This window comes from Hyla sarda, chromosome 1 (genome assembly GCF_029499605.1).
Source record: "Hyla sarda isolate aHylSar1 chromosome 1, aHylSar1.hap1, whole genome shotgun sequence".
In the NCBI taxonomy this organism is placed as follows: Eukaryota; Metazoa; Chordata; class Amphibia; order Anura; family Hylidae; genus Hyla; species Hyla sarda.
Window position 1 is genome coordinate 229,996,706 of NC_079189.1, and position 22,289 is coordinate 230,018,994.

The 22,289-nt window shown below is 41.9% G+C and overlaps 1 long non-coding RNA gene across 1 annotated transcript in view; it reads left to right on the forward strand.

The window, feature by feature from the left end:
* LOC130304611 (uncharacterized) overlaps nucleotides 1-10,107 on the forward strand; it is a 33,326-nt gene extending 23,219 nt beyond the window's left edge. The window contains exon 3 of the long non-coding RNA XR_008854356.1: nucleotides 9,375-10,107. This is a non-coding gene — a long non-coding RNA (uncharacterized LOC130304611). The remainder of the gene's footprint in view (nucleotides 1-9,374) is intronic.
* The last annotated feature ends 12,182 nt before the right edge of the window (nucleotides 10,108-22,289 follow it).

Here is a 22,289-nt window from a genome sequence, read left to right on the forward strand (position 1 = left end):
TATTGTGGGCGGGCAGAACGGGGAAAACGAAAGTTAACCCCGCCGCCCCCGATCTGCTATTGGTCGTCGCGTCTGACGATCAATAGCAGGGATAGGAGGGGTGGCACCTTGCTCCTTTCCCTTCAGGTGGATCGTGGGTGTCTTAGACAACCGCAATCCCCCTTATATTCCGGGTCGCCGGGTCACCATAGACCCGTATGACCAGGAATCGGCGCAAATCACAAGTGTGAACTCACTTGCGATTTGCACCAATCACCGACGTGGGGGGGTCTGATGACCCCCTGGGCATTTGCGCGGGGTGCCTGCTGATCGATATCAGCAGTCACCCCAGTCCGGTCCCCGCCGAGCGCTGGAAATTCCCACGGGCATACAGGTACGCCCTGGGTCCTTAAGACCCAGGTACACAAGGCGTATCCATACGCCCTGGGTCCTGTACGGGTTAAACACAAATAAAACATAGAAAACTTCATTTTTGGAAAAAAAAGTACATTAGAAAGATTTTTTATTTACCATGAGGAGTGCAATAGCAAAAATTCGTTTTAATGAGAGAACCCATAGGCACTGTCAAACCCAAAAACTTTTTACATGTTGTTACTAATGAAAATAAAAGACCTTTTGTAATATGGTTGTTTAATTTTTTTTTTTAATATATTTAATAAAGAAAACGGCTCCTAAAAATCCCACTAATAGGGGTCACCATACCTATTGGGACACAAACCAGTCCTGCAGCAGCATCAGGCTTGTCCATGAGTCAAGGACAAAAATTACTCATGGACAAGGCCGCAAGAGCAGACAGACCAATCACCTCCCACCACCACAAGGGAGGGACAGGCCCCCTTCCCCTTTGATTTACATGGTCAGGATTAAGCACTCAGTAAAATAATACATATATATATATATATATATATATATTACATATATATATATATATATATATATTTCTTTTTTGTGGGATCTGACACGTACGCTTTAAGCCACAATCCTGATCCCTCAGGCAGAAGCCTGATCCTAACACTAAAATGTGCAGTGCATAGATCCACAGCCGAGTCTGGGAAAGTTGGAAAGTTCTGCATGCCGATTTTACTCTAAAGTTCTGAGTGAGACCAGACTCACTGGGCTTGGCTCACTCACCTCTATGAAGGAATGTAGATGACCACAGGAAAATCTAAAAACAAACTAATCCATCAGCTCATGGATAGGCAAATGAAGATAACCTGAGCAAGCACATAGGGATGTAGTTCAAGAATAACCAATTTAAAATACCTGGGTAATTGGAGCATATTCCTCCCTTTTTACATTGGAAATAAATATGTCTTCTCTTTTTATTTCTGTGTCAAATTCCGCATTGGAATTCGGAACAGAGATTTTGCTCTAGACCTTTTGAATTCAACGGGATTCTGCTGCACTGTGCACACGGCAGAATTTCTGTGGTAGAGGTTTACAGCGTGGAAACTCAGATTTCCATGTCCACAAAAAAGAATGAACACTTTCATTCCTTCTGCAGACTCTGCACAGAATGCACAGCTGTCTATGAGACGGCAGATTTCTGTGCAGTCCTAACGCCAACATATTGGCCCTCATTTACTATTCTAAACCCGACCTCTTTTGTCGTGTTTTTTTGTCGCATCTTTGTCTGCGCCATGTCGCAGACATCGTGCGCCAGTCTGCGACACGATGCGACATTTTTTCCCGACGGACCCGATGTGGATTCTCCCAAACCCGAAAAAGGGGCGTTACCCGACATTTCTGAGCTTTCCCACGTATTTATTAAGGTTTCCAACCCGAATTTGTTGTATTGTTGTGGATTTTTTCCCGACAGCTCAGAGGAGTTGGAAACCAAAACCAACAAAACCCACGTGCGACAAACAGGATGCAACATAATAATAAATACCAGGGGAAAAAAGCAGTCGGGTAAGAAAGCAAGATAGACTTACAACCCGATTTTCTTAGTAAATGAGGGCCATTGTGTCTCCGGAATGTCCACACAGAGATTTTACGTGCGGACATTCCGAAACGTGAACATAACTTTATACAGAGAAAAGGTTGGATTTGACTGACAGCCAGAGACTTGATATCCAGTGCTGGCATAAACTTCTCTGGCTTATAACTAGAGGCTCAGGAGTAAAATATAGTGCGATCAAAACTATTCACATGTGTGGGCAACATGTCAATGGGTTTTGTCATGACAGTGACCCCTTTAAATGATTTTCCACATGTATTTCATTTTATGATTAATAAAAATGCATGGGACTATTTTATGTATGTGTCTAACTTATTACTATAGATAAGCTTAGTTTTTAACATTAATTATTATTAGTACATCTTTTATGCTGCAGTACTACAGTGGACCTCCTTTCAACTTACCAGAAATTATAGACAAGGAGGGTGGGGCTTTTGCATGATGTCATTAAAAGGTGTGTCTATGCTACACATAATGACCAGGATTGAGACGAGTCCGGCATCTCTCTGATGAAGGAAAACATAATTTTCCGAAAGGTGTTGGAGTCTTTTTGGCCACTATTAGTATCCATCCATACAAGTGATGTCAGTTGAACTAAAGGGGCACTCCAGTGAAAAACATTTTGTTGCCAGAAACAGATTTGTAAATGACTTCTATTAAAAAAATCTTAATCCTTCCAGTCCAGTATTCACTATTGAATTCACAAAAAATCCTGCAAACAAAGGCTGAAAATTTTCACCAATAAAAAGCTGGTCAGAACTTTCTGGACCTTCTTCTGGAACTTTATGGAATCCCCATATTAAATAGAGGGGAATCCTGCAGGTCTGAAACAACATTCCACACTAATAAAAACCCAACACTCTTAGGAAATCTGGGCCATTGCGTAGCCTGTGGTTTGGGGGAGTAGGCTCGGAATCTATCAGTTAGGACTCTGTATGCATTAGAGGCCTACAGGCCTACAGGTAATTTAATTGTAAATTGCTTTTCCAAACGTAAATAATAAAACTGATAGTTGTCCCAATTTGACCCAAGAGGTGCTGATCCATGGTATGACTGATCCTTGAGTTGCCAAAAAGCCATCAGTATACGATGGTTTGCTAACTGTAATGTCAGTCCTCCGGCCAGACAGCTGGCCGTGAGCGCTCTCCTGTCATGTTCCCGCTGCTAGCGGGGCTTGTATTCGCCCGTCACTAAACTCCCTGGTCTTCAATGTTCTCAGCCCCTTTAAATGTAAGAGCTCCGGCGCGTGCATGTCCCTGCCTCCTAGGGCGCGTGCCGGAGCTCTTACATTTAAAGGGCCAGTACGCCCTTAATTAGTGAATTCACCTGCCACCTATCAGTTCCTCCATTGACTCGCTACCGGATCTTCTTTGCCCTAGTGCCTGAGAGAAAACTACAACTCCCAGCATGCCTGGACAGCCAAAAGCTGTCCAGGCATGCTAGGAGTTGTAGTCTTGCAACATCTGGAGGCACCCTGGTTGGGAAACACTGTTTTAGGCCAGTGTTTCCCAACCAGGGTGCCTCCAGTTGTTGCAAAACTACAACTCCCAGCATGCCTAGACAGCCAAAGGCTGTCCAGGCATGCTGGGAGTTGTAGTCTTGCAACATCTGGAGGCACCCTGGTTGGGAAACACTGTTTTAGGGCTTGGGCAACTTACCGGCTTCCGCAGGATCCAGTGCCGCACGACATTGCCGCAAGACACTGCCGCGCGACAGTGCCGCCCGACGATCTCCTTCACCGATCGTTGCTGGAGCCTCGGAAGGGTAAGTGAACGTCTTCGCTGGTCCCCTTCAGCTGTTTAGTTTTGCAACAGCCGGAGGACTACAGTTTACAGACCACAAACCAGTGGTCTGCAAAATGTGGCCCTCCAGCTGTTATAAAACTACAACACCCAGCATGCGCTGACAGCCAAGGCCTTCCCGCTACCCTCACTTATGGGGACACTGATATACATCCCCCCCCCTTGTCTCCCGCCCGCGCCGCTCAGCTCCCACTGCTACAAGACTACAACTCCCAGCGTGTCCTCACTGTAAAGGCATGCTGGGACTTGTAGTCTTGCAACAGTTAGCAGACAGATGGGAGTTGTGTGGCACTGGCAGGTGAGAGGGGGGATGTAAATCACTGCAGTGTCCCTGTAGCGAAGTGAGGGTAGCGGGGAGAAAGTATGTCGGAGCCCGGGCGGCAGTAGCTTTTCCTGCTCCATGTTGGAGCTGGAGTAAATTTAGTCAATTTTTGTGGCTGTTGCGACTGTTTATTGCGCAGCTGCGACTGTCGCAGTTCAGTTAATAAATACCTGACCACTGCAAGTCAAAAATGCAAACTAGCGCAAATCAAGCGGGGAAAAAAATTTGACTTTCTAGCTCTTGCTAGAGAAAGTCGCACGAAAAATAGGGTAGGCGCAATTGCGACAATTTTGCGCCAAAAATAGTCAAAAAAAATGACTAAACCCCTTAGTAAATGCCCTTCTATGTAATTATGTAACCATTTAGGTCTTGCAACCTCTTTTTGAATAGTCTCACAGGCTTAAAATTTATAGGACAGATAAGCACTTTCATAATCCAGTTTGGCCTCTTACCTTATTATTTCATAACAAATTAAGAGGATAAAAGGTCTGGAGTTGATTCCAAGTGTTGAATTTGCATTTGGCAGCTATTCATTGGGACAAAAAAAATAAAAAATAATAATCTAGAGATTGCAGAAAGTTTAAGAATTGCTAAATTAATAGGTAAATTCTTAAGAGGAGATGGTGAGGTAATCAACGCCAAAATGCATAGAAAAGAAAGAAAAACAACTAAAGGTGGGAAATTCTTTCTGTAGTTTCTTGGTAAAGAAAAACTGTTTCACAACATCCAGCCAACCCAAGGAGGTAGGCATACAATTGTCAAAACAAATATTGTCAAAAAGATACTGTCGGGAATGGAAATACAAAGGATTTCCTGCAAACTACTAGTAACAGTCAAGAACAAAATGGGCAGATAAAACTTTGCTAAAAAAAAAAAAGTCAAAAGCTGCCTAGTTCTGGAACAAAGTTTTCTGGACAGACGAAACCATGACTAACTTGTACCAGAATGAGAAAAAGAGAACAATATGAAGAAAACAAGGACATGCTTGTGAGCTTGGGCCGTAATTTTCAGCCTAACGTCCGGAATGAGCTCCTGAGCTCGCTTCATAGACCGGCTGTGCCAAATATTTACACAAGCAGTCATTAAGGGGTTAATGACCAAGCTCCATTTTTCAAATCTGGCATGGGTCTCTTTAAGGCTAGGTTTCCACACAGGTTTTTTCTGGCTTTTTTTTTTTTGTGTGTTGAAACCTTGCCTAAATGGTAATACATTTGGAATACTTAACAAAGTGATTCTGAAATAGTTTTTTTTGTGACATATTGTACTTTATATTAGTTGCAAGTTTTTGTAAAAAACTCCAAAATATTGTGAAAAATGAAAACATTTCTGGCATTTTTTTTACATTATTTTTTATGGCATTCACTGTGCCATAAAATGATGTTATTGTTATTCTTTGGATTGGTACGATTATGGCAATACACAATTCATATTTATTTTTATGTTCTTTTTCCTTTTCAGAACAAAACCCTTTTTTTTTGTTTTTTGTTGTTTTGTGTAAGGGGTTTTTAGTATAGTTTTTTTGCAGGACAAGCTGTACTTTTTATTGGTACTATTTTTGCAATACATGCCACCTTTTGATAATGTTTGTTAAATTTTTTGGACAAAATTAGCAATTCTTGTGCTTTTTTGTAATTTTTTTTCCAGCATTTACCGTGTGGAACGTGGCAATATCTATTATGAATAGGTTTTTTGTTGTTTTTTGCTAATACAGGGCTTTATTGGGAAAGGTGTATTTATTTTATTGAATTTTTTTACACTTTATTGAAAAACATTTTATTTTTATTATTTTTTTTTACTTTTTACCTGTTATTCCCCTGTCAATCCTATAAATGCCATAGTCAGTACTGACCATGGCAAATATAGGGTTAATACTGCCGAGACGGGCGCAATCTTAAGGGTCTATTCAGAATTTCTGCTTTCGGAATTCTGCCTCAAATTAAAGCCCATAGATTTCTATGGGATTCCACACTCCCATTCACACTTCTGAATTTCCATAAGTGGTCTGCCGCAGCTGTCAATCTTATGTCATCCACTAGGCGCCACTACTTCCTGCTTCCTGCTACCAAGATGAGCCTCTTAGCAGGAGGTATCCATTTCGCCAATCACCAATTGAGATGGGACACTGCTGCAGCCAATGATTGTTCAGGATCTTTTATAAAAAGCAGACTATGAGGCTTGAAAGTTGACAAACCTTGTAGTGAGGCATTATATTACAAAGAGCAGGCAGACTGTATAAGAGAGGAAGCAGTAGCAGCGAGAGAGATTGCTTGAACACAAATAGGAATGCATAAATAATGTATTTTTTGTTCATTCACACTACAGAAAGTCTGCCAAAAGATATTCCTGGAAGAGATTCCATCTGGATTAGGCACTGGCAAAACAAGCCGCCTCTAAGACCACTTGGAAATGCACCATCTCAATAGACAGCAATGCATTTCAGAGCAGATTCCACTGAAAGAATGATCGAGTTCATTCTTTTTACAGAGTCTGGGATCTGAAATTTCGGCGACAAATGTTCCATTGCGGAAATTACGGACCCCAGATGAAATTCTGTTGATTAAATGATCCAGCAGAATCCCATTAAGAACAATAGGAGGCTGCTGCACCATGTTTTCCAAGCAGAAAATCTGTAGTGAATGGGCACTAAAAGATCCAGCAATCAGTCAATGAATAAGCAATTACTCTTTCATCAGCTGTTTACTGAGATTGTGATCATCATTGCATGGTCAACAATGATCTAAGTAAAAGGTTGTTTGAATAATCCAGTTTAAGTCACGCAATCATTGTTAAAGGGGTATTCCGGTGAAAACCTTTTTTCTTTTAAATCAACTAGTGGCAGAAAGTTAAACATATTTTTAAATGAATTCTATTAAAAAATCTTAATCCTTCCTGTACTTGTTAGCTGCTGAATACTACAGAGGAAATTATTTTCTTTTTGGAATGCTCTCTGATGACATCACAAGCACAGTTCTCTCTACTGATGTTATTATAATAATAACGCTTTATTTATTGTTGTCTTTAGTGGGAATTGAACCCAAGTCCCCAGCATTGCAAGGCAGCAGTGCTAACCACTGAGCCACTGTGAGGTGTTTTTTTGCGCCCCCGTAGATCTATGCGTCCGCTCCTCCCCCAGCTCTCCGAACATTTCCGAAGCTAGAACTGGGGGAGGGCAGAGCAAGGCGAAGGAGAAAGTTCACGCCCCCCCTCCCTCATCTCCCCTCTCTGAGCTCGGCTGCTGGACGCAGATCTCCACGGCAGGTCCCTCCCTCATCTCCCCGAGCTGAGGACGTAAATCTCCACGGCAGGCCCCTCCCTCCCTCATCTCCCTCAGCAGATCTCCACGGCAGGCCCCTCCCTCATCTCCCCCAGCAGATCTCCACGGCAGGCCCCTCCCTCCCTCATCTCCCCCAGCAGATCTCCACGGCAGGTCCCCTCAAAGGGGGACATACTGCACGGGCTACAGGCTAAAGGGGGACAAAGGAGGACATACTGTATGGGCTAAAGACTGCACAAACTAAAGGGGGACCTACTGTACACACTAAAGGGGGACATTTAGCCCGTACAGTATGTCCCCCTTTATACATAGAGCTCATTGGGAGCACTGCTCTACGTCCTCAGCTCGGGGAGATGGGGGAGGGGACCTGCCGTGGAGATTTACGTCCTCAGGGAGGGGGCGTGCCGTATAGATCTGCGTCCAGCCGAGCTCAGGGAGATGAGGGAGGGGGCGTGAACCTTTTCTCTTCCCTTGCTCTGCCCTCCCCCAGTTCTAGCTTTGGAAATGTTCGGAGAGCTGGTGGAGGAGCGGACACATGGATCTACGGGGGCGCAAAAAACCACCTCACACCACCATGCTGCCCTTAGCATACATCTGCTATGCATGGTTGCTACAATGGACAGAGATGTCAGCAGAGAGCACTGTGGTCGTGATGTCATCAGTGTTCCAAAAAGAAAGGAATTTCCTCTGTAGTATTCAACAGCTAATAAGTACTAGAAGGATTAAGATTTTTTAAGAGAAGTAATTTACAAATATGTTTTACTTTCTGCCACCATTTGATTTAAAAGAAAAAAGGTTTTCACCGGAGTACCCCTTTAAAAGCTCAGTAAACAAATGCTTATCTGCTACATTATTAATAATATCAGACATGGGTTAGCCCTTCTAAAAAGACCCTTAAAACATAGAAATCTCACCAAGGACACTGATCACAAACCTCAGCTGATCCACAGCAAGCATAAACCTGTGGACTGGGGGGGGGGGGGATCAAAGCTCCTGAGTATGGAACAAATCATAGCAGATAGCCCCCTTCTCCTTAAAGGGGTACTCCACTGCCCCCATCGTTCGGAAAATTTTTGCAGCCATTACGCCCCCTCCCCTAGACTTGCATTGAAGGGGCATGGTGTGACATTACGAAGGGTGTGGCCATGACCTTCACGACCCCCGCAGCCCACCCCCAGCGTTTGGTACCCCTTTAAGAATAAGCTAACAGAGGGGAAATGAAGGAAAAATTGTTGATACAGGAGGCAGTGCAGTCAGACAACACAATAAGTGTTGTACATGCATGATGGATAAGGTCACTTTAAAATAATGTGTAATGTAAAAACATTGAAGAATAATTGTATCAATATATTTCAAGATATGTAAAGTTAATAAAAAGTATAAAGCATAATTTTTTTTACTGTATCTGCTATTTACTAATCTACATGGTGTATTGCAGCTATTGTACATAGATTTTATAACTATGTGTACAAACGTACACATCCACAAGTAACAGCAGGCTAAAGAAAATGGATATCTTTTGCACATATACAGCTTTAACCTTACCACATATTTTCAGAATGCTCCCAGGGGCGTTGACCTTCCCCCAGACCCACCAATTAGTGGTGATGCTAAAGGACTTCAAAGATATAAGTTCTAGTTTAACATAAACTTTAGACCAGTTCACATGTTCTTTTACAGGAATTTACAGAGATTATAATTGTCTGACCAACAAACTAGTATCATCTTACACATACCACCCAGGCCAATGCTTTGCAATAAGACACAGGACCTTTGCCTGAACTAAACAACATTTTTGTGTAACCCATAAATAAAGCAGTTCCCCAGCACCATTTCTTTAATTTAGAGATCGCCTTCTCTTAGGATATTATTGTGATATTATGACTATATAAAATGTATTTTTCCTAATGATTTTTATTTGATTTTTTCGCTTTATTGCACTACCAATAAAAACTACAGATTATGGTGCAAATGGCAACATTTAAAAACTTTAATTTTTTTGTTTCTGTTTTCCAGTAATATTCTATGTCCTGTTAAAGCCAAAGCCTGCTACAAGCAAGTCTCAAATCATCTTCCACTTGCCAGAACAATCTAACCTAACACAGATCTGGGTCACATGTGCAGTGATCATGGTGCTGTGGGACAGTTTTATTCAAAATGTTGCCTCCAGTCCATGATGTTAGGCCATCGTGCTTCAAGTTCCAGCTCCAAGAAAGAGTATCTACTAGTCAGAGTAGGAGAATCGCTGTATAAGGGCCCCTCTGCGTAAACAAATCTCTTTGGTGACCTGTGATCAACATTAGTGCTGTGTGGCTGAACATGTCACAGAAGTTTTCATCAGCGTACGCCGTACACATAGGTATTATGCCTGGAAGTAAAGTTCAAGTATCTGCCGCACAGTAGGTCAACCTGTGTAGGCCCATTAGAGTAGACGAAGACTAAATGGACTGTTCCTGTATCCAGTCCGAAACTGCATTTTCAATAGTCTCTGTACTAAATATTAGTGATGAATGGCATATGCCATATTCGAATTCGCGATATTTCGCAAATATGAGGACGAATATTCGTCCCATATTCGTGAAATTCGAATATTCGTGAGTTTTTTTTTCCATTGCGCATGCGCGCATTCCATCTGCGCATGCGCGCTATGACATCATGCGAGAACCGAGATCATTTCCTGGATCTTTGCCAGTTGCTTTTCGCATTGCGATTTTCTGCTGCCGTGCGAAGCGAAGATGGTGGGGAGTAACTTTTCACCAAGTGAGGAAAAACTGCTGATTTGTGTAAGTAATGTCACCAATGTTATTTCATTATATTTAACTGCATTTTAGACTAGTTTAAAAGTTATGATATAAGATCAGATAGCAGTTTCCCAAACAGTGTGTCTCCAGCTGTTGCAAAACTACAACTCCCAGCATGCACTGACAGACCATGCTTGCTGGGAGTTGTAGTTTTGCAACAGCTGGAGGTACCCTGGTTGTGAAACACTGAGTTAGGTAACAAACTCTCAGTGTTTCGCAACCATTGTGCCTCCAGCTGTTGCTAAACTACAACTCCCTGCATGCAACTCGATGCATCCCTCCCCCCCCCCCCCTCTCCCCCAATGTGAATGTACAGCGTACATTCACCTGGGCAGGGGCTTACAGTGTGTTTGTAGCTGAAGCTAATTTTGCGCTGCAGCTCAAACTCTCAGCGGGAAACTACTGTGAACCCCTGCCCATGTGACTGTACCCTACAAACATTACATTACACTACACTAATACATCTGGGGTATTACATAGGACTGCAGGTCATATCTACTACATTATCTGTACTCAGAGAGTTATCACTGTGTTATCTGTGGTGTTACATAGGACTGCAGGTCACATCTACTACATTATCTGTACTCAGAGAGTTATCACTGTGTTATCTGTGGTATTACATAGGACTGCAGGTCACATCTACTACATTATCTGTACTCAGATAGTTATCACTGTGTTATCTGTGGTTTTACATAGGACTGCAGGTCACATCTATACATTATTTGTACTCAGAGAGTTATTACTGTTATCTGTGGTGTTACATAGGACTGCAGGTTATATCTACAACATTATCTGTATTCAGAGAGTTATCACTGTGTTATCTGTGGTGTTACATAGGACCGCAGGTCACATCAACTACATTATCTGTACTCAGAGAGTTATTACTGTTATCTGTGGTGTTACATAGGACTGCAGGTTATATCTACAACATTATCTGTACTCAGAGAGTTATCACTGTTATCTGCGGTGTTACATAGGACCGCAGGTCACATCGACTACATTATCTGTACTCATAGAGTTATCACTGTGTTATATGTGGTATTACATAGGACTGCAGGTCACATCTACTACATTATCTGTACTCAGATAGTTATCACTGTGTTATCTGTGGTGTTACATAGGACTGCAGGTCACATCTATACATTATTTGTACTCAGATAGTTATCACTGTGTTATATGTGGTGTTACATAGGACTGCAGGTCACATCTACTACATTATATGTACTCAGATAGTTATCACTGTGCTATATGTGGTGTTACATAGGACTGCTGGTCACATCTATACATTATCTGTACTCAGAGAGTTATCACGGTGTTATAAGTTGTGCTTCTTCTGTTTTTAAAAAAACAATTGGGTTCTCTTCTGCTTTTAAAAAAGCAATTGGTTGTCACAGGATACAAGGCACAAAGGACGCAAGCAAAAGCACAGAAACACTCTCCTCTCTAAACCACCATGTGAATCTGCAAAGGAATGCTGGTGGGGAGTGATGTTATATACTGGTCGTGCCAGCAAGTTTCTATTGGTTGCTAGGGACGTTGCTAAGCTCTGACAACTGTGCTTGCAGAACTCTCAAGTAGGGCTGAATTTCAAAGAATATTCGCATTGCGAATATTCGCATGCATAAACCTTTCGCCTCACAGTCTCATCCCTGGGTCTTTAATGATACAAGCATTGCATTTATCAGTCAAAGGAGATCCCTACAATGTGCTCAGTTTTAAAACAGTTTGAAAAAAAGACGAATATTCGTAATCGCGAATTTTTGGAGCGAAATTCGTAATATTGGTGAATATACGATATTTGCTGCGAATATTCGAAATGCGAATATTCGTGAGCAACACTACTAAATATGTGTGAAAACCAGACCAGAGAATTTTTAAGTTAGTATATCTGCTATTAGAGCAACTCTTAAAGGTAGATTGAACAACTTTTCACACATCTGCCTAAAGCTTTAACCTACAACTCTGGAGACTTTATTTTGTCTGGAGATTGCTCAGAATGTTAAAGGAAGTATCCAAGAGTAGAAAAGCAGAGCTGATTAAAATTTTTACATAACAAAGCATTTTGAATTTTAAAGTTTCTTTCTTTATTCCCTGTTGTCTTATATTTACGCATTTCGATTAACACCTTGGGGACCCATGCAGTAAATGCTTTTAGCGGCAGCCGGGACCTCGCCACTAATGGCTGACATCAGCAATCCCGCTGATGTTTGCCATTAATCCTTTAGATGCCGTAATCAGTACTGATCATGGCACCTAAAGCAGTTGCGGTGAATGTGAGACTCATTGGACCACCAGCTGCGTGATTGCGGGGTCTGATGAGTCAAGATAGCAGCCGGAGCTCTGCTTACCTACTCCACAGCATCTCCAGAAATCCTCTTGTATGGTCTGCCATCTGGCAGGCTATGCAAGTAGATACCCAACTGCACTGATCAGTGCTTTGCCAATGCATAGCACTGAACAGTATTAGCAATCAAAAGATTGCTATAAATAGTCCCCTAAAAATGTAGTAAGATGTTTTTAAACATATAAATAAGCCCCTTCCCTAATAAAAAAAATGTAATTACCCCCTTTTACCATTTTACAAATAAAAACAAATGATATATATTTAACATAATTAGATATGGTATTACCATGTGTGGAAATGTCTATAATAAAATGTCAATATAAATATAATATAATATAAATATGTCAATGATCCCGTATTGTAACATCAAAAAATATACCAAAGTCTAAAATTGATGATTTCTGGTCATTTTATATCCCAGAATTTTTTTTTATAAAAAGTGATCAAAATGTCACATTTATGCAAAGTAGTACCGATAAAAACTACAGATCTTTGATCCCTCATACAGCCTCATATGCGGAAAAATAAAAACTTATAGAGACATTTAAAGCATTCTCATTTTGTTACAAAGTTTTTTGTTTTTTTTAAAGTAGTACTGTAAAAGTCATACATATAAAGATATATGAGATATTGTTTTATGTTGACCCAAAGAATAAAGAGAATAGAGATAAGCGAACTTACAGTAAATTCGATTTGTCACAAACTTCTCGGCTCGGCAGTTGATGACTTTTCCTGCGTAAATTAGTTCAGCCTTCAGGTGCTCCGGTGGGCTGGAAAAGGTGGATATAGTCCTAGGAAAGAGTCTCCTAGGACTGTATCCACCTTTTCCAGCCCACCGGAGCACCTGAAAGCTGAACTAATTTATGCAGGAAAAGTCATCAACTGCTGAGCAGAGAAGTTCGTGACTAATCGAATTTACTGTAAGTTCGCTCATCTCTAAAAGAGAACATGCCAGTTTTACCAAAAAGTTCACTGGGTAAAACAAATCCCCCCCAAAATGTGGGGATTCCATTTAATAATTTACTGTTTGCCACATAACTGCAAGGCCAAGAAAAGTCCGGCACATAGTGGTGTTTAGTCTAGATTGTGCTTGTTTGAGTTAATGTGTAAACACTTCTAATTATAATTATAGCAGAAGTAAAAGGGATTATATTGGGGGGATTTTTATTGCGAAAGTAAGGGATTATTTTTTTTCCTATAGTGAAAGGAACAGTAAGAATTCAAGGACTTTAACCCTACTGCAGCTTTTCTTGCCTGCTGACTACGGTGTAGCTTTTGATGACTTATGGGCCTGTCTTAGACCTATCACTCCTCTGATATTAGTGGCAAGATATAATATTCTTTCATACTTGCTTGTTTGCTATTTTTTACATGCATACTTTTATACCACAATACATATTTAATTTACATTTTAAGTCACTTGATGTATCGAGTTGTCACTGAGATTTATTAGAACTGTTCAGTGTCACGAGACGACATGAGTGGGTGGTAGGGTGATCTATAAAATCACTATTTGTTTACACTAGACCGAAAATAATGATAAAAAATCGCTCTTACACCACCCAAATAAAAGGTATCGCTGCCCCCACCTGTCAATTTCAAGCCGACAGGAAGCTATCAATCCAATCTGGATATGCCACAATTCCCAAATATAACCTACTATCCCCAGAATTATATCAAAACAGGAAAAAGATTAATCCAAATCTATAATGTAGCGAACAGGAAAGAAAAGGACAATGTGCGTCCATTTTACCAGACATAAGGCTGGACTTAAAGGGCTATTCCAGGCCAAAACTTTTTTTTATATATCAACTGGCTCCGGAAAGTTAAAAAGATTTGTAAATTACTTCTATTAAAAAATCGTAATCCTTCCAATAGTTATTAGCTTCTGAAGTTGAGTTGTTTTCTGTCTAACTGCTCTCTGATGACTCACGTCCCGGGAGCTGTGCAGTTCCTATGGGGATATTCTCCCATCATGCACAGCTCCCGGGACGTGACATCATCATTGAGCAGTTAGACAGAAAACTTCAGAAGCTAATAACTATTGGAAGGATTAAGATTTTTTAATAGAAGTAATTTACAAATCTGTTTAACTTTCCGGAGCCAGTTGATATACATAAAAAAAGGTTTTGCCTGGAATACCCCTTTAATAAATGAATGATTTATTATGAAAGAAAAATATTCACAGTACATATAAAAACAGATAATAACAAGACAAAGTTTCACCACACAGAAAATAAAAATAAATGGGAAAATAACTCGAATCTTTAATTACAAAAAGTTACAGCGTTCTATTCCATGGGGTCTGGTAGGAAATTGCGTCTGGCTTCCAAAATTAGATCTTGTCCCCCATGCAAGCGTGCCCTAACCCCCCCCCCCCACCACCACCACCAGTCTGTGGTTTTATACCCTGCTATGGACAGGTGATCCCTCTATGTTCAGCCCCTGGGTGGGACAAGGTGGAGAATAGCTATCATCTCTGGTCGGTGTCCCTCATGTATGCACCTGCTGTTTTTATGCTGCCATTTAAAATAAAGTACAGTATTTTATTGGAATGGTGAGTGCCTCCGTCTTCTCTTCTATATGCCGCATTAATATTGGAAGACATGGCATTTTCACAGGGGAGCTACTTCCCATACCTCTCTTTCATTTATCGACACCAGGTCTTAAAGTCTGTTCGGCTGGTGAAGGTGTCAAATTTACCATCCAGGCAAACAGTGTCCACTAATTGGCACAGTTATGTTAATTGCCCCCAACTGGCCCCTGGATGCAATAGCTTAGACTGTCATCTCCTGGTAGTTTGATCAAACAGAATGGATTCTTTGGAATGTTAAACTATCACAGATAAGGGTAAGGGAATTAAAAGTTGTGAATACCAATGGACATTGAGGCAGGACATATATCACCAGTAATGAATGACAAACAATCACAATGCAACATGGATACATATTTTAGCCATTGTATATGACACTCAGCGTTCTAAGTACTTAGATGCAGTGATCGCCATTGACTGCGGCATCTAAGGGGCTAAACACCTGAAATCACAAATAACTCCGAGATAAGCCAATGTAACAGCATGTCAACTGTAACATGCTCTTGAGCTTGCACCATTCCTGCACGCTACAATGTACAGTGAGTTGAAAGAATTACATCTCGAAAACACTGTATATAAATATGGCAAATGTTGAAAATTGGTTAAAGCGGGTGAAGAGGATTTAAAAAAAATAAAAAGTTCAAAAACAGCTCCACTCCTGTTCTTAAGTTAAGTTTGGTACAACAGCTTAGCCATTTACTTTAATAGAGATAAGCTGCAATGCAAAGCACAATGCATGGACAGGTATAGTACAGCTCTTTGATTGACAAAAGTATCCCTGTCTTTCTAATCCTGCACAACCTCTTTATAGTGTATTCGTACATAAACAGCATCAGGTTTAAACATAGTTCTGGATATATTATTAGTTTATATTTCTGCAAAATCACAGATATTAGATTTTTCAATGCATCACATTCATAAATTGTCTTTATTATGAAAGTATAAAAATCTTTATCAGCCGGCTGGGTACAAGTTGGATTCTTCTGCAGCTCCGAAGTCTGTAACTAAATGTAAAAAATCTACACTTAAATCTTTTATATACACACAAGCCTTGTAGCAACTGTTTTAAAGGGGTTATCGAGGAATAGAAAAATTCCAATTTTACCTCAATGCAAGTTCTCATCTGTGCCATGTAACATATTCTTCCCCTGATCCCCTGAACTGCTGGTTAGATCTAAGCCTATCAACAGCTTTGTAAAAATAATAGGTTGAATATATTAAACAGGTAAGTGTAACTTCACAGGACAAATTAGGGCTCTGCAGAGCCATAAAAATGTGTTGTTGTTTTTTTTTTTTACAATAAATGTCTCCTTTCACTGCTATTAAATACATTTGCCTAAAACTAGGGATGAGTGAATCAAATCTGATTAATCCAAATTCGTTGCAAATTTCATCAAAAATTGGATTTGTAACGAATGTGAATATCGCCGTGATTCGATCGCTCGAATTGCTCCAGAGGCCGGGCATCAAAAATGGGGAATCCACATGTGAGGACATGGGGCAAGGAATCTTGGGAAGACGGGAACAAGGATTGGCGGGATAACCCTGAGTCACATGCAACATGCTAGATACTGTGAAAGGCCGGCCAAAAGTACACACCTGCTGATGTTGTAGACAAATACTGTTTTAAGTGTATGGGAGCACTTTGTCCTCCCCTCATAAGTGCATACCACATACATACATCTAAGTGGTGTACCATTTTGTTCCTGTTAAAGTCTAAAGGGCACAGAGAAGTGGCAGAGGCCTAAATTCATCAGGCAGAGGTCACAGCAGACTAGGGGCGAGTGGAAGCAGGAGTCACAGCAAGAGGCCTGAGCTCCTGGGATCAGCTAGCGGTCATGTCTCGACCAGCAACCCATTTGCCGTCATCGACTGGTTAACACGGTCATCCACTTCATCACAAGTGACATCTGACACCCCCAGTCAACAGTCAGTGGGTTCCTCAGACACAGCCCTCAGTTGGCAAGGCCTGGGAGCAGTCCCTGTCCTCCCATTGCCTCTGTCCTATGCTGTTCCCTCCCCCACAGAAGTATATTATGCTGTTGGTTCAGCTCCACTATTTAGTGAGGACCAAGTCAGCAGCTTCTGCCCAGCCAAGTCGTGGAGTAGACATCCGTCGCTTCCTCCGCTAGGTGGGCAAGAAGTAATGAGGAGAGTCGCATGGGAGGTGGTGTTGTAAGCGTTCAGGGTCCTGAAGCAGACACTGTTGAGGAACCTGAGAAGGACATCAGTGACGTGCAGACACAACTCTATGATGATGAAGCCGATCGCACTTGGGAGCTGGGTGCAGAAGGGGCTTCATAATCAGGAGAAGAGGGTTGCAGGTTGCCTGTGAGGCAGCAGCTGAGCCAGCAAGATGGTAGCATGGTTGGCAGTCAGCATGGTGGCAGAAGTGGAAAGTCTGGAGCCAAATGTGCCCGGGGTAGACCACCTGCTTCACAGCAGCCCACCTTCTCAGGAGGTAGTGGGACAGGGGTTCCTGGAGTCGGCAGCAGTAGCAGTCAATCAATGCGAACTGTTGGTGGGAAAATCAGCTACTCGGCGGCATGGCAGTTTTTCATCAAGCATCTGGAGGATGTCAACCAGGCCACATGCCAGATGAGTCGGCAGAAGGTGAAGCATGGCCAGGGTCCCAATGTTGGCACCTCGGCCCTGCGTCAACATATGCAGTGTCACCATAAAATGGCCTGGGAGAACCGTTACTCCGATGTGGTGGTCCAGCCTGCTGCATTGACCACCAGCCGCTCCCTCTTCCAGCCAGCCAAGGCTCCACCAACGTAGCCGAAGGGAGCTGTGTGTCATACCCATCTTCTGTCGCTCCAGATGCTCCTGCTCCTCCTATTTCGAGTCAGTCATTCTGCCAGCAATCCATCGGCACAGAAGCTGAATGTGCTCCTGTCCAAGTTGCTGATACTGCAGTCCCTCCCTTTTCAAGAGGTGGACTCTGCACTGGAGACGTGGCGCCCACATCTCACTGCCACATGAGCCCTGTGGGTGCTGAACTGGAGGAGGATGGGGAGGGGCACTGTGGAGCACAGTTTGTGTTTTGCGAGATGGGCAGTCTTTCTAGTCATCTGACAGGAGAGGAGGAGCAGGAGCAGCTAAAGGGTTATGAGGAAGGCGAGACAGAGGACCCAGACACATCGTGGCAGTATGCAGTGGAGATGGAGGATGGGAGTCCCTCCGAGTCACTTGCACAAATGGCACGATGCCTGCTCACTTGCTTGCATAGCGACCGCAGAATTCTCACCATTCGGCAACGGGATGACTTCTGGCTCTCCACCTTATTGGACCCTCGCTATCGGCACAAAATGGGGGGCCTTTTTTACAACCACTGAGAGGGAGAACAAACTGATCTACTACAGAGACATCCTACGTAGTCAGTTAGCAGATGCCTATCTGCGCCATCGTCCATCCTCTCGCAGGTCTGACTCGGGGGGGGGGGGGCCTCTGCGCTCACCTTCCATAGCCACGGCTGGTGGGGAGGGGTGGGGTGGCAGGAGCAGTACCAGCTCCATCATCAGCAGCCTGAGTCTACAGTCGCTGATGAGTAGCTTTCTTCACCTGCATAGTGAAGCAACTCATCAGCAGCAGGTAGACCTGGAGCAGGACCTGAACCAGCAGGTGGTGGCATACTTTGACATGACCAACGCCAATACCAACACACCTTGAAGATCCGCTGGACTTCTTGGCAGCCAAACTTGATTTGTGGCTGCAACTAGTAGAGTTTAGAAAACTTGAAAGAAGAGATCGCAGACGGCACTCACGGAAACAGCAAGAAGTTTTATTCGGGATCGCTGGTCCACGCAACAAGAACGCCAGGTAAGTCGACCGGTTTCGCGCTACGCAGAGCGCTTACACGTGACCTCTGACATCAATTAACCCTTCCCCCCTTAAATACATACACCAGGTAATACAAAAATAGAAAAATAGACATTACAGGGTTAAAAGCACAAATATTGTGTATGGTGTGGAGAGACTGGCATTAGTATTTACTAACTAGCTATAGCAGCGCCTAAAACTATGTAACACTAACGGAGGTTATGCATTGTACTTAAAACGCTAGGTGTGAACATAGGTCCTATGCTAACAACATCCACCTGCACTATGGAAATACATTAAGATCCTCCCGTAGATTTAATCCTAGTGGTCCTATGGCGTCTGTAAGTATAATAATTTCAGATTCTTTTTTTAACAATAATTTATGTCTGTCTCCACCAAATTTTAAGGGTGCAACTGTTTTTAATCCTAGGAATTTTAAATCTTCAATTTTGTTATTGTGTTTATATTTCATATGTTCTATTACTTTTGGGCAGCCTTTTCCAGTAGTGAGTGAACGAAAGTGTTCCCTAATTCTTTTATGCAGTGGTCTTATGGTCTTCCCAATATAATATAAACCGCATGTACAGACTAATGCATAAACGATATAGGTAGATTTGCATGTGACAAAATCATGGATAGCGAGATTCTGTGACCCTAATTGTATACTTTTAGTTTGTATCATGTGAGAACATAAATTGCACTGTCCACATTTAAAACATCCTTGTGGTTTTGATTTTTCTATCCAATTTTTGGACGTATCATCTTGTAATCTTCCTCGTACAATGTGATCTCTAATATTCTTAGTTCTGCGAAAAGAGATTAATGGTTTATTCAACTGTGTTTTACTTAAGATGTCATCCTGCTGAAGAATATGCCAATTTTTATATATGGCTGACCTAATTTTATTTTCCATAGGGCTGTACATGAAGGAAAACGTAAAATTTTTTGTTTGATTTTTTATATTTAATTTAGTATGATCATTATCATACTTTTTATGCAACAATTGACTACGAGGTATTCTCCTGACTTTAAATAGTGCCTCACTCAGGATCGATGTAGGGTAACCCCTCTCTATTAGTCTGTCCCACAATTGTTTCGCCTGTGTTTCAAATGTTTCCGTAGTGGTGTTTATCCGTTTCAATCGGACAAATTGTCCGAAAGGAAAAGACTTTTTGACATGTTGGGAATGAAAGCTGTCATATCTAAGCAAGGAGTTAGTAGCCGTAATTTTTCTAAATCCCTCGATCTCCAAAGAATCATTTTTAGCAACAAGTTTAGTGTCAAGGAATTCTATATTATTGATGCCCACCACGCTAGTAAAATGCATATTATAATTATTGTCATTCATGTAGGCGACGAACTGGTAAAACTGGGCCGTACTACCCTACCAAATAACCAGCACGTCGTCGACATATCTAACATAGAGAGCCAGATATTCAAGGAAAGGATTATTAGAAGAGAAGACCTTATCTTCCTCTAGGACCCCCAAAAAAATATTTGCGAAAGTAGGTGCCACGGGGGTCCCCATCGCAGTCCCAGATCGCTGGTTAAACCAGCGATTATTGAACTGAAAAGCATTATGGGATAATACAAACTGTAACATCTCACAAATATAATTAATGTAAACAGGGCTATGATTTTCCGTTTGGTCCAGTCGACGCCGGACAGCCTCCACACCCGCACCCTGAGGGATGCGGGTGTAGAGGCTCTCCACGTCGATACTAGCCAAAATAAAATGCTCCTGCCACCCAAAATTTTCCAAAATTTGCAGTAAGTGTTGAGTATCTTTTAAGTAAGCTGGTATAGTGAGTAGTAATGGGCGCAGGACCCAATCAAGGTATTGGGACAGGGGCTCAGTAACTGAGCCCCTGCCCGCAACAATCGGCCGACCTGGCGGCAATTGAGCATTTTTGTGAATTTTGGGTGTCCAGTACCAGTATGGTTTTTGTGGGTGAGTAATAAAAAGTTTGTTAGCAAATCTCTCCGAAAAAATATTGCTTTCCACTCCCCTCCTAAGTAGTGATCTAGCACTCTCCTGGTAATGTGTGGTGGGGTCTTTAATAATGCTGTACAGGTATTTTGATCACTTAACTGGCGATTTGCCTCTTGTAGGTAATAATCTTTGGTCAAGAGTACAACATTGCCTCCCTTATCCGCAGGCTTCACTACTATTTCTGTGTTTTCAGATAGCCATTTTAAAGCACTCCTTTCTCCCACCGTAAGGTTCGGGGTAGATTTAGGGTAAATTAGTGCTTTAACGTCTTGAATGACGCTTTCCATAAAATTCTGGATATTGGAGCCTGCGGGCAAGGGCGGATTAAATGTGGATGGAACACCTCCTGTAAAAGGTCTGTAAGTTGTAACTTTGTCTGGATCGTGAATTATTTCATCACCTGCAATTTCCATTAATAACGATACAACATCTCTATCTTGTTCTGACCAGGATGGGTTAACCATAAAGCCCAACGGGCTAATAGATGTTGGAACTTCCCCTTCTAACTGATCAGACTCTTTACCAGGGGTGTAACCACTAAGGAAAAACCTGTGTAAATTAATTTTCCTAATAGATTTATACAAATCTATAGTAAAATCCGTAAAATTGAATTAGTTATTAATACAGTAGTTTAACCCCTTCCTTAACAAAGATAGACATTCTTCAGAGAGAACATGCTGTGTCAAATTAATAATGTTGGACTGACCTGTAGGATCTGGAGAGGCAAGAACACCTATTGTTGCCAGGTGACTTGCTTTCTCTTCATCCCACCTCTTTTTGAAAATCTTTTTGCACCTGCCCCGCCGTATCCTCCTCTTGCGGGTAGGTGCAGTTGTTGGTCCCCCAAAACCACAGGGTTAGAGGGGTCTTTAGGAAGAGTGGTATCGCCAGTCCCACTTGAGTCGGACCCTGAATCTGTAGTCCAGTAATCCTGAGGTGGTCTCCGCAGTCGTCTTTGTCTTCTCATCTTTTTAAGATTCCAATCGAAAACATGACCCCCATCATAGTCTTGTTTGTCTCTCAGATATTTATTCTTTTTACGTTCCTTAATATCAGCTTGGATCGGTAATATCTTTTTTCCCACCTTCTTTTCAAACACTTCATATTGCTCTTTGTTCACACGGGTTTTTAACTCTAATTTAGCTTTAAGCAGTTGTGCAGTAATTTGGGCATATTCTTTTTCTGTCCGTTTCAACATCAATTTAGTGAGTTTTAAGCTGTGTTCTTGATGTAGTGATGCCCATTCATCCGTAAATTCATTATCATCTTGAAATTGAGACAACTCTTTAAAAACTCGTAATCCACGTGGAACACGGCCACTCTCACAATAGGACTGTAACGAATTAACTGTCCAGAACAATTTCACTTCTTTTTCAGA